Source organism: Lissotriton vulgaris, chromosome 8 (assembly GCF_964263255.1).
Source record: "Lissotriton vulgaris chromosome 8, aLisVul1.2, whole genome shotgun sequence".
NCBI lineage: Eukaryota > Metazoa > Chordata > Amphibia > Caudata > Salamandridae > Lissotriton > Lissotriton vulgaris.
In genome coordinates, this window is record NC_141696.1 from 299,881,906 (window position 1) to 299,894,694 (window position 12,789).

The window sequence follows — 12,789 nt, forward strand, 5'->3', positions numbered from 1 at the left end:
ACTGCAAACACGCGCGAATGAACGCAACCTTCTAATCCGGATCATCCCAGGAAGATGCGGATTCACATACCTGACCTCTAATGTGGGAGAAACGGTACCAATAGCTTACAAATCACATTTGTACACACAAGCTGAAATGAAATTTAGTTCAACAGAAAAAATTCTAACTGCGGTTCAAAAGGCTGTAGCAAAAGAAAGAGCCCTAGCCCAAGGTAAATAAATAAATATCGTTACACCAATACCTGCCCTAGAAGCAGTAACAAGAGCAAGCATCCCCAATGCTAAACCTTTACATCCAAGATGGATACAATGGGTTAATTCTCTTGCTGCACCAGACGTAGTATATGAATTTGATCCTAATTTAAAAACACAAGAATTTCTGCAAAATGAATATGAATGTCCTCTGCCGATAGATATTCTGCCTCTGGAACATTACAATTGTATAATATATACAGACTGGTCAGCACAACCCTCGGTTGGGGGTAAACAAGCCTATAGTGCTGCATGCGCAATTGTTAAAGATCGTTGGCATGAAGGGAAATTTAAACCTTTGATGACTAAAACTCGAGTACTCAGAGACTGTACAGCTCAGCGAGCTGAACTACAGGCTTTTAAGATGGCACTTGAAAATAGCGAACGAGAATTCCCCACACTAATAGTGTGCGATTCCTATTACTGTGTCCAGTCTTACAATGAATACTTACAGAACTTGGTTCAAAACAATTACAAAGATGCAAAAGGTGGCACAATTAAGCATAAAATGCTTTGGGAACAGGTAGTTCTTTTACAAAAAGAACTACAAAAGACTCACGTGATTCATACACTGAGTCATCAACGTGATGGCGTTCATGCTGCAGGGAATTCATTGGCTGACGAGGCCGCGAAAGCAGCTGTGCAAACGGCTTCCGTAGCTGCCATTACTCGGTCAAAAACAAAAATAGACAGCGAGATAATGCAAGCTGTTAGTGCTTCAGTAAAAAACAGCGGTAAAACACTCCCGAAAGGCTTTCCAGTAAAGTACTCATACAAAACTGATGCAAACAACGTTCCGTTTGCTCAAATCCCTGGAGTGGGGGATAGAGCAATTCCAAACACAGAGCACAGGTTAGGACTAATTTTAGCTGCACACGAAGGTCTCGCCTCTGCACACGCTGGTGTTTCCGCCACAATATCATTATTAAAACAGAGATATTGGTGGCCACGAATGAGAAAACAGACTAGGAACTATGTTCTAGAAAGTGAAATATGTCAGAAAATGAAAGTGTCAACTGTGAAACGACCAGCGCAGACGCCCCTTCTAATCTCAGACAAAGCATTAGCATGTGTTTACCTGGACCACTGTGGACCCTTACAAAGGGGCGGTAACTATAAATATATCATGGTCACAGTGGATTCCTGTACGAGATTCATTTGGATGTGGCCCCAGCGCTCGGCTGACGCCAGAACTGTTATAAAAGATTTGCGAGTCTTTATCGGCACATCCGCAATTGGCATGCTACATTCTCACCAGGGTCCTGCGTTTAGCTCTCGGGCTTACAAGGAGGCCATGGCCAGCATGGGCATTGCATTGCGGTACTCTTCTCCTTTCCATCCTGAGGGATATTCGGTTGTGGAAAGAAAAAACCGGTACATAAAGCAATCTATACCAGCGAGGGTATTAGGTTTGGGTGATGGGTGGGTCAAACATCTAACAAGTGTCCAATGTAGTCTTAATAATATGCCAAGAAATTCTCTAGGAGGTGTCCGCCCGTATGAACTTTTATTTGGAACTAGAATGCTTATTCAGGACTTAGATCGTCAAACTTAAGTGGTGCAACAAAAAGCTTTTGATATCAAAGATCGTTTGGCTGTTTTACAGGACTTAAATGAAACAAGAAAAAGTCTGAGTAACGAAAAATTAAAGCCAACTACCACTGAAGAAAAACCACCTGTCCCAGCAAGACCTGTCTGGATTCCAAAGATTGGGGATCTGGTCAGAGAAAAGATTGCGGTTAAGAAGGAATTTGGGCCTTCTTACCGCCTCTTGCTGGTAAAAAGGAGAACCGAGTTGTATCAATCGACCTGGTGAAACCGCAACCATGTGGCCAATAATAAGTAGTAGGCCCAGTGGACTCCCAAGAAATAGCAGAAGACCAAATCTTGCTACAATCCAAGAGGTTCAAACTGAGAGACTAATCACATTTGATAAACCTACGGTGATTAAGAAAGGACTATGTAACAAAGCCATGGAACTTATGCCTCTTGAGACCCAAATTGCTACAGTTCAACAAGAAACACAAGTCTACAACGATGTAGCTTAAGACTACACAAATGTAACAAACGACAATGCAAAGATCAATGGAAATCCGGAAGCAATCCCACCAATTGACAGAACTGCATCTAGCTATTTTATCAACTTTGATGATTTTTCCGATGATCCAAGTGAACATGGAGACAAGCCAGCAACGAAAACATAAAAAAAGTAAAGGAACTCTGTCATCAGCTCAAAGAAATATATCGAACTCCTCAGTGGATTAAATTGTGGATTGTGTTAGGCGTACTTTTCCTCTTTCTGTGGCTCATCTTGGTTGTAAGTTTGGGTAGATTTATTGATGGAAAAAATAGTACAATGGACCCAGCAAGTCAGAACATCAACTTGGTCCTGAAACCACACAGATCATCACACATCGAAAAAAGAGAACTGTCATCAGTGAACATCACAGCCATCCCCATACCTGGTGGTATAGCATGGGACAAAACGGACTATGAAATTTATGGCCCGGTTGATCTCTTGAAATTGCCACACCAATTTAAGATTTTGTTGAGTGACTTTGTTTCACCTAGTAGTTTCTCTGATCACTGGGACTTTGAAAATATTAATAATATGATGTCAGATTTAGAAATGTCAGCAAAATTTACTGCACATGATTATTTACAGGGTTCGTTGAATTATGAGGAAATGTACTGTTTTACCCATTACGGGCATCATTATCTGCATAAGTCCGCAAATCCTAGAAATACTTTTGTTTATAATCAATGGGAACACTGTCCAACCCCGCCAAAAGGCAGCTCAAAGATATTTTTTTTTTAATTCCCATACTTCTCGGGGTTTAATGTCACTGATCCAGAAACATTCTATTTTAAAATGTTAAATAAGACAGGGGTGAAAAATATGTTGACAAATACTAAACTGATTTATTCAGAAACATTTTATGAAAAAATGTCTACATTTGGTTTTGAATATTGGAAAATTAACATTGAGTCAAAAACCATTTGGGGAACAAAAGAATGGCAGGTACAAGGTGTAGAAGCATTGTTCAGAGCCTGCATGATCCCAGAACAAATAATGTTCCTGAATGACACAGTTCAGCAAACAACCTGTCTTGGTTTAGCCAAGATAAAAGATTTTAAAAACCCGTCTATACCAAATCCAATACCTGATGGAAACACCACTGCAGATGAGGGGTTAGACGTGGCCTATATTTTAAAACAAAACAGAACACTTCCTGATTGGAAAAAAATGGTTAATCTGGCCCACAGACATTAATAACTGTCATGATAGATTCCTGAACAAAATACAGGGGTTCAAACAAAACAGGCCAGACCCAAGATATTCCCAAAGACAACATCCAGGGATAATCACAACATACAATCGGGGAAAGCTATTCCTAGAATGGCTACAGAAATCCACACTTCCAGAAATTAAGCAACACTTAACTTTACTTAAAGAAGGTGCTGACTTGCGAGATTTCATAATGGGACTTCGCAAACAGCGTCAAAAATGTTTCATATAAATCCGGTATATACGCAGCATACAATGAAGCTTGGAAATTAAATCAAATTAAAACTGCTGAAAAAATACGAGAAATTGATTGTATTAATTTGGAAAAAGCACTTCCTGTAGTGGACAATGGGTTAAGGACTCTGTCCTCCAGAATCTATTCACTGGATAGCATTGTATCATCTGCTATTGATATAATAGAACAGGATACGATAATGTTACAACATGGTCAGTCCCAATTGCGTTCTACTGTACAGCTAGGCTGGACGTTACAAAATTTGCAATCAGGTCACGTGCCATGGCGTCTAATCAACATAACGTCATTATTTTCTAACTTTAACCTTACTGATAGACAAATCTCTTTGGCACAGAAAGGAGCAGACTATACGGTGCTAAGCATTGGAAAACTTGAGAGATTACCATTGACAATGTCAGAAAGACCTGTCATTGAATGGATAATACATGGCTCCATTACAATCCCGATAACGACTTTTCAGTTTCAATACTGCCAAGAGTATATACCAGCAGGCCTGTATGAAAGGTTGGGTAAAGGATACATCAAATCAACTTGGAATTTACCATTTACACACAGGTGTTGGAGTGGGGGAAAGAGGGGAGGTATTTCTTAGTGGCAGTAACTGCAAAACATCACTGAGCGGTACACTCCTATGCGAAGGTATAAACCTGCATGGACCTAGCAAGGGTTCATCAAATAACCTTTCATGTCACCTGCACGGAACCCCGGCTAAACAGATAGAGCCATTTTTCAGACATCTTTCCAACGGTAGCTACGTTATATTAACTGACCGCAGCTGTTGTGGCATGGTGCCAGGAAAACCCTATCTCGTGAGCGTCCCTTCCAGGGTGTTTTGTTGTATGCAATATTGTATCCAAAAGGCAATCCAGACATGGAGGCAGAAATTTGGCCTTCTGTGAATATCTCTTCTATTCAAATTGATACTTTAAGCAGAATGAAGTCTATTCTTTTACAGACAACTGTGCCTTTAACCTCGTCCAAAGAGACGTACGACCTGCAAGCTGCGAAGACAGCGGCAGAGATACATACCCTTTTATCAACAAACTGCCCCGTGCATTTCGTAGAAATGTTAAGCCAAATTTTAAACATGTCAGATACCAGTGGCATCACACATGTATTTAAGACGATTTTTTCGGGACTATTGACACCCTTTGAGACAGTCCTGGGCATCTTCCCGAATTTTGTGCACTCTCTTTTCGGTGGCCTGCCACTTATTTTGGGACTCGTAGCAGGAATTTTATTTTTGCTCCTTCTGCTCCGATATGGCAAGCCAAGTCACAAACAAATCTCAGGCTTCGATGGAAGAAACAATCCTAGCAATACGATACCGAGACCGTATCACTAAGGTCCTCGGATTGGCCCGGCTAAGCGATCTGAATACAACCTGGTTTCTTTCATTCAGACCGATCTGACAAAATTGCATCTTACCTGTGCTTCGATGTCTGCTATGCGGAGAAGAATGCGTGTTGGACGTTTGTCTTACACTACCATCAATAGTACCAATGGATATCAACGCTTTGCTTTGTCCAGTAACGACTCATGCAACGTGTTGTCCCCAGCGGCTACCGATTCTGATGACGGCATTCGTTGAGACTTCACCACTACGAGTAGGTGGCGGTGAAGTACGAGATGAAAGCTGCAGCACACAGGTACAACCTTCTGTGAACATTGCTGATCTAAACACCGATGATGGCAATGCATCGCATATATGCACTATTTCTGATTTTTCAGCGTTGGCACAACTTTCACCTACTGTTGTAGACAAATTTTTTGCTGGTCTAGCAGAGGTAATGTTCTCCCCTAACAACAAGAATAACAATTGAAATAGCGAGCACACAGCGTTCCCTGAAACTCTGAATTCGGCCTTCAACTTTTAAAAACATCACTGCTGAAAAGACTTGGAACTATTTTTCTCGTCCTGCAAAAGAAAATAATTTTTTTCTCTCTCCAAGCACTTCCAAAGTATTTACCCTTTTTTGGCACAAGGTACTCCGCTTAGAGTAGAACTATTCTTAGAGAACAGAGCTTCTATTTCTAGAGACTCTAGAGACAATATTTTGAATCAGACTCTAGCACACTTACAATCTTGTATAATTATGTGATGAAATGGTCTCGGCCTTCTCTTCTGTATTAAGAGCCATTTCATAAATGTAATTTTCGCAATTCATTCAGCTTATATTTTTGTTTGAATTATCTGAATGATACCACTGCTTGAATGTGTGCAGTATAATACTCATTTTCGTGTATCTATACCGTTTCAAATACATTTAACATATTTTGGGGTGGGATGGAATAACACATGCTTACCTATATGTTTATATATTTCTTAGTATTTAGTAATGATGGACATTATACGTGGAGTGAGTGTTGTGTTTTATCTAGGACCCTAATTAAATATTTCATATTTAATAATAAGCCAATGCAAACCAAATGCGGCAAGGCTACTTCCTTAGACTCCTAGAAAGCAGAACAAGTTCTTACTACATACCAAACCTCCAGCAACCTGGGAATTCCCCGTGCTTTTGTTTTGATTTGTCTTAGAACTCCTGCAAGCACTGAAAGAATGGTCAGTTCTTAGTGACATCTTTAATTGACGTCTTATGTCCAACCTTACGTCAAACACGGCACCTTCCTGGTATAAATGTACCAGCGTTTGCCTTAAGCAACACACAGGGGTGTGGAGCAGAGCCGCTATCTACTTATCCGAAGCCCAGCTGATGCGAGTGCCGAAGGAAGCCGTCCCTCCCATTTGACGCACTGAGAAAGACGCTGCCTTTTTCTCCTGCCGAGAAAATCCAGCTCCGGTGTTTCCAGTCACCCTCGCGGGTTACTGGGAGATCGAGTCCTGAGAGCGAGATACAAGACCTCCTCCATTCTAAAAACCAAGGTACGGAGCTGATTAGATCCTTAGAGAATTCTTGGGTCCGATACTTGGCAAAAAACTAACTTAACTTAAACTGCTGCCCATCTACTCCTTCCCACGTACTAGGCTTAGGTTAGGTACACCGGGGTAGGCGTATTTAGAAGCACCAGTTGAGTACGTTTAGTCAAGCTTTTATCTTTGTATGTAACTGTATATATTATATACCTTTTAAGTATCATATGGCTTAGAAACCATATCAATGCTTTTACAGTATTATTTCATAATACTCCTTTTACTGTACGCACTTTACTTTATAACAAGTATTGCAATCATAGCAATTCATTTCTCTTGCATGAGAAAGAAGGCTGTTCAATAAATAACACCTTTTTATTGAAAACGCCAGTCTCTCTATTTCTCTGCACTCTGGTGAAACTAAGTATGCACAATTGACTGAGTGAAATAGCTATCTATTGTTTTCACACGACTCTGGAGATATACTCCTTATTCTGGGGGAGCAAAGTTGTCATGTTTATGCGGTTGTCAGAAGCTGAATCCCTTCTTGTCTAATCAGGGAAGTTCACTCCTCCCTGTTCATTCGAGAAAGTTTCTAGTGACCTCTGAGCTAGCTGGCAAACCTAAATTAAATCTAACATATTCAATAGAGACCTAGTCGACCTCAGTCCTACGTCTAAACTATCGTTTATGTTATTCCAATGCGCAGAGCCTATTGGGAAAATTGGAACTACACAACAGTAGTTACAGCAGTTTCCCCGGATGGGGGAGAATTTTCAAATGTTTGCCCTGAAGTGTTAAATGAGCGTCACTGTAGTGTGGTGGGGGAAAAACTAAGGGGCATATTCATAAGGAGCTATCACCAAATTAACGGCACATTAGCGCAGCCAAAGACGTAATAAATGTACCTCCTCATTCACAAGCCGGTGCAAACAGCCCACAGCACTACATTTCCTACGTTAGCATCCACAAGAAACATCCCCAAGGATGACTCCGGCAACTATCACTAATGAGATGCAGAGGAGGCATTCCCGAGCAAAAAGCAGCAAAGACATCACTCCGCAACAGTCTCAATGACCAGACAGATCGGCGATAAGAACACAAAACACAAGATAAGGCGCGTTAGCAGCAAGAAATTAACACCTGCTCCGACCTGGTGTAAAGTTGGACCCCAGCCTGCACCACAAAAGGGAGCACAGCCCGAGCCACACCTGAAGACAAAAACATGCCATGGAGCAACTGAACATGCAGCACGGACACCCAAGAGGGCCACAACACCCACAACACCACACCCAGGACCACCCCTCCCTGGCACCCCCGACCAAAGACATGCCACATCAGCTACACCTAAACATGTACAAAATAATACGCCGCCTGATGTCGCACAATCAAAACTGGTGACATGCATGTGTTGTCACAGAAATGAGCATCACACATTCACTTTTGAAGCAACCAATGAAACTTTATTGAAATGAACATTGAAATGAAATGAGAGAGCGGGAGAGGGGGAGAGAGAGAGAGAAGAAGAGTGTGGGAGAGAGAGAGTAAGAGAGAAGAAGAGAGGGGGATATAGAGAGAGAGAGAAGAAGAGAGGGGGAGAGAGAGAGAGAGAGAGAGAGAGAGAAGAAAAGAGGAGAAGAGAAAGAGAGAGTGCCGCCCCTGCACACCCAGGCCACACTGCTCACCTGCTGCCACCAGTGTGTCTCCAACCACATGCTGGTATATATAGCAGTACACCAGGTCACACATCAGAGTCAGAGCCGTCATCTGAAACAGAGTCCAGATACGTGACTGGCACAGTACACACACTTGCACTAGACAACATCGCCTGCCCACCTATGCACACCCAGGCAGAGGCACCCCAGCCCCTCCTGCCACCCATCGGAGCATGCCCGCCCATGCACACCCGGGTCTCACTGCTCACCTTCTGCCACTGGCATGTAGACAGGAGGTCCCACCACGTCACGCTGCAAGACACAAGCTCCTGGCCCGTGGACATGGCACCCTCCACACCATGCAGCCACGCTGCGCAGGCCACTAGGTCTCACATTTGGTGCTGGGTCATGATTACTCTATGGCATAGGACATACCAGTGCATCCGGCATCATCGCAGGCTGCACACCCGCTCAGCCCAATGGGTGCCACTAACTCTGTGATCCTGGAAGTGAGGCCCGCACTGCCTGCTGGCTCTGGCCTACACTGCGGTCCAGCAGAGCACACGAAACCTGAGCTGTCCGGACCGACGAGACGGGGCAACATCGCAGGGTGCACACCCCCTAAGCAACTTAAGGTGCCAATAACTCAGAGCATCCAAAGTCACTATCACATGGTAGGGTGCCTGTGCCGGCCGCAATGCACCTTGTGCCACAAACCCTGTTCAAACCCAGGCAGTGCCACATGGTGGTAGGCCCATGCAGGCCACAATGAACCGTGTGCCACAAACCTTGTTCAATCCCAGTCAGCGCTACGTGGTGGTAGGCCCATGCCAGCCGCAATGCATTGTATGCCACAAACCCTGTGCGCAGAAAATCATGGGCCCTTTATGATTGAGCACCGTGGAGGGTCCATCATCCAGTCACCACCGGCAGAGGGGAATGTGATGTACATCCAGTGCAGTTCTGCAGCCGGAGTGGTACAGGGCAATGCCGAGCACATTACACAATATGGGCGGTGGATGGCCAGGCAGAGTCCATCTGGGGATGACAAGTACTACGGAAGAGGAAGGGTACAGTCCGCAGTCTGGTTGCCATGTCATTGGTCATCAAACAGGATGTGCCAATCCATGTCGCTGTCCAAGGTGAGTGCATCTGAGTGAATCGGGGGTCAGTGGAAGGTCATGAGGCCATGTTCGGGACCAAGTAGAAACAGGCCAGGTGGCAGAAATGAATGCTACTGAGTCCTTCTGATCACAGGCACATCCACGTCCTCATCCCTGGATGAGTGCTCTGCCCCACCTGTGGATCTTGCTGTACCGGCTGTGGCACTGTGTGCCACTGACACATCAGGAGCCAAAGTAGGATTGTTGGCTGCACTGTGTCCCACTGACACATCAGGTGCTGGAGTGGATAGGCTTGCCGCACTGGGGAGCACTGACATACCAGGGGGCGAAGATGTGGATGGTGTGGGGGCAGCAGCATTCATCATCGTCACACCTTGTGGCAGCAATGCCATGATGAGGATCTGCATGGCATGGTAGATCCCAGCTACATTTCGCTGATGTGCAGCGGTGGCTGCCATCCTTCCTGCCTCCCATCCGCACCATTTCCTCCATGAGCCTGCGCATGTGTGCCAGCTCATGGCTGGTATCGCTGGAGCCACTCTGAGTGGACAGGTGTTCTTCTCTCCACGTCATGACTCCAGTGATGTCAGTCAGGGATTGTTGGAGACCATGGAGCGGGCATATACACCCAAGGATGGTATCAAGTTTGGTTGCCATGATGCCGAAGCCCACCTGCTCAGCCATCTCCCTCTGGCATTCCAGCACACAGCGTTGGAAGGCCATGTGTTGTTCCTGGGGGTCTTGGAGAGTGCTGGTGCTGTGGGTGCCTCCTGCTGGGTGGTTCGGGTAGTGGGTGGGGACTCCTCGATGCAGCTGGGCTGCCCTGATCCTGGAGGTGAGTGGCATATGAGGTCAATTATGTCTTGGATGGTTTGGGTGTTGATGCTGGTGTTGTCCTCCTCGTCATCAGTGAAGAGTAGCTGGAGGTGTTAATGGTGCCCCTGCGATGTATATAGCCGCATGGTACATGTTGACATTCAGACAGCATGGCATTGTACATTGTGACAGTCTGTAGATCTGGGTGAGGACTCAGAGTCATTGTGGGTGTGCACTGTGCTCTGCTTGATTGTGCATATGTGCCATTGTGCCCATCACCACCCGTCCCACAGTACCTGGTGGTCACTCACTCTGTTGCGGTTGTGTTGTGTCCTGTCGAGCAGTGTCAGATCCTCCGACTCCGGCCACATTCTCCACACTGATGACTGTCAACAGCTGCTCCTCCATAGCACGAGCTGTGGCGCTGGGCCCCCACCTCCAGTCTGCGTTGCTGCCTTCTGGTTGGCGGAGAGTTTGTCCTTGGTCTTCTGCTTGATGTCATTCTATTGTCCCTTGACCTAGTCCATTGTCCTCTTGTGCTCTCTGACAGCATTCACCTTGTCCAAGATGTCGCCATATTCCATTTCTGGTGCCCAATGACACGTTGGAGGTGACAAACAGTTGTTGATGGTGTTCCATCACCTCCGTGACTATGATCTTGTTCACCTGCGGACTGAACTTTGTCTTCCCTTTCTTCTTGTCCTTGCCCTTCCCTGTCCCCGAGGTCCCGGGCTGGTCGTCCGGGGGGCTTGTGGGGTTGCCTTCGTCCTCTGCGCCTTCTCCGGCTGCCTCCATGGTGCTTGGGTGTTGGTCAGTTTGTGTTTGGGTGTTTTTTCTACTTTACAGTGATTTTTCTCACCTGCCAGGTGTGTTTTGCAGGCCAGGCGCTGCTTATCCCTGATTTCCTCATCGCGCTTGGCCCATCGCAGATTTTTTGGTGTTGTGGTTTCTGTTTTTGTCTCCATCGAGGTGGTTGTATCGCTGACATTGTCCGCGGTTTCGTCTATCGCATCCTACCACCTTGTTGTGTTCCACGTTGTCAAGGGATTATTTTCCCGGAATAGGCTGCATGTTGATAGTTGCGTTACACTACTCTTGCGGTAGTTATCACACGTTCTTGTGAATATACCCTTAAACTTCAAGGCTAGTCAGAGACAGAGTGAGAAGGATACAAGTGAGAAGGTTGTTGTGGATTAAGCAGGGGGTGCCCAAAAATCTTAGAGAGTGGGAACTTCTCCATTAGTGAGCTTCTTACTACTCTCACGCTTGAAATAAAGAGTAGATTTGAAATTTCAGAGACTAATCAGAAAGAGATTAGATCAGCTTGTGAAATATTGGAAAAGAAAATTGATGACTTAAGTAACAGAGCATCAACCTTAGAAGGTGAGGTAAGAGCCCTTAAAGGAACAGTGAAGGCTAATATGGTCAAAATTGAGGGTCTCAAAACAAGGGAGAGAAAACAGCAGGAGAGGGCTGAAAGGTTAGAGAATTTCCAAAGAAGGAATAATTTAAAGATCTTAAGAATCCTGGAGGGCAAGGAAGGGGAAGACATTAAAACTTATACAGTTCAACTGATGAAAAGGGAACTGCAGCTGGAGGAAACGGAAGAGGAGATCCGAGAGACATTTAAAGGATCCTCAGGGACCCTTATGGACTCAATGCAAAACATACCAAGCCAAGGAGATTCTTATTTAATTTCCTAACTTATACGCTAAACGAGAAGATCTTGGTCAAGGCCCTGAGGAAAAAAGACTGATGGAAGTAGATGGGGTTAGATTTGCAATTGGATCGGACCTGTCTAGCGTCACATCTAACGGACAGTGGGAGTTAGGGAAAAGGATTGAGCCTTTAAGAAAGTTAGGGGCATCAATTCAGTTAAAGTTTCCAGCTGTTTTTAAGCGATGCATAATAACAAAATGTTACATTTAGTTTTGTGGAAGAGGTGGATACTTTTATTGGAAAAGTTCAGCCAGGGGGCAATAAGATGATATGAATTATGGGTTACTGATGTGTTAAGAAAAAGATAAAAGTCTGTGATTTATAAGAATTCTTTTCGGTTTGTGAGGCGCACTCAGGGGGGCACCTATAGGGCTTTGGCCATGGAAATTTGGGCAGGGTTTTCCACGGGGTTGGAGGGTGCATGGTGCACAGGGTGGGGAGCATGAGGGACAAAAAAAATAAATTCCTCGGATGTCTCGTTGGCACCGTACCAATGTTTGAATTTTGATTCTAGAGGTGATGGCTGAGAAAGGAACAAAGGAGATATAAATTCTACCCTGGAATGTGAATGGGCTTAGGGTAAAGGGGAGGTGGGAAGGGGTATTGTAATATTTAAGGGACTGTCCTGCACAAATTGTAAACATACAAGAGACAGACTTGTCGAAGGGTGAGTGTAGGGAGTTTTTTATAGACAAAAGATAGATTTTACAGGCTGTTTATACAAGACAGACGGCAGTTACAAAAGGGGTGGCTATTTTGGTGAAACAAGGGATGAACATTTCTGTGGAGGGTAGCATCTCAAA